Consider the following 235-nt stretch of genomic DNA (forward strand, 5'->3'; position numbering starts at 1 on the left):
CAAAACTAAGAAAAACACACACCTACCATTGGCAAGTCCAAGGTCAGCTGATGGTTACTGGCTTAGCTTGGTGTGATCTGGTGACAAATACAAGGGGTGACTTCAATGTAGATAGGGTGTGTAGAGACGATGAGCTGATCAAAGAGATCAAGGCTAAAGTTGATGAATTCTACTTTGGCACATACATTGATGTTTTGCTAGGAAGAAAATAGGCAAGAAAAAGTGACCAACAAAT

General features: G+C 40.4%; 1 long non-coding RNA gene across 1 annotated transcript in view; it reads right to left on the reverse strand.

Moving 5' to 3' along the window:
* Window positions 1–7: 7 nt before the first annotated feature.
* The window catches only part of LOC107720842 (uncharacterized), a 1,035-nt gene continuing 807 nt past the window's right edge, over window positions 8–235 (reverse strand). The window contains exon 3 of the long non-coding RNA XR_001637651.1: window positions 8–197. This is a non-coding gene — a long non-coding RNA (uncharacterized LOC107720842). The remainder of the gene's footprint in view (window positions 198–235) is intronic.

The sequence above is a fragment of the Sinocyclocheilus rhinocerous genome, unplaced genomic scaffold (genome assembly GCF_001515625.1).
Source record: "Sinocyclocheilus rhinocerous isolate Xijiao unplaced genomic scaffold, SAMN03320098_v1.1 scaffold36457, whole genome shotgun sequence".
Classification (NCBI taxonomy): domain Eukaryota; kingdom Metazoa; phylum Chordata; class Actinopteri; order Cypriniformes; family Cyprinidae; genus Sinocyclocheilus; species Sinocyclocheilus rhinocerous.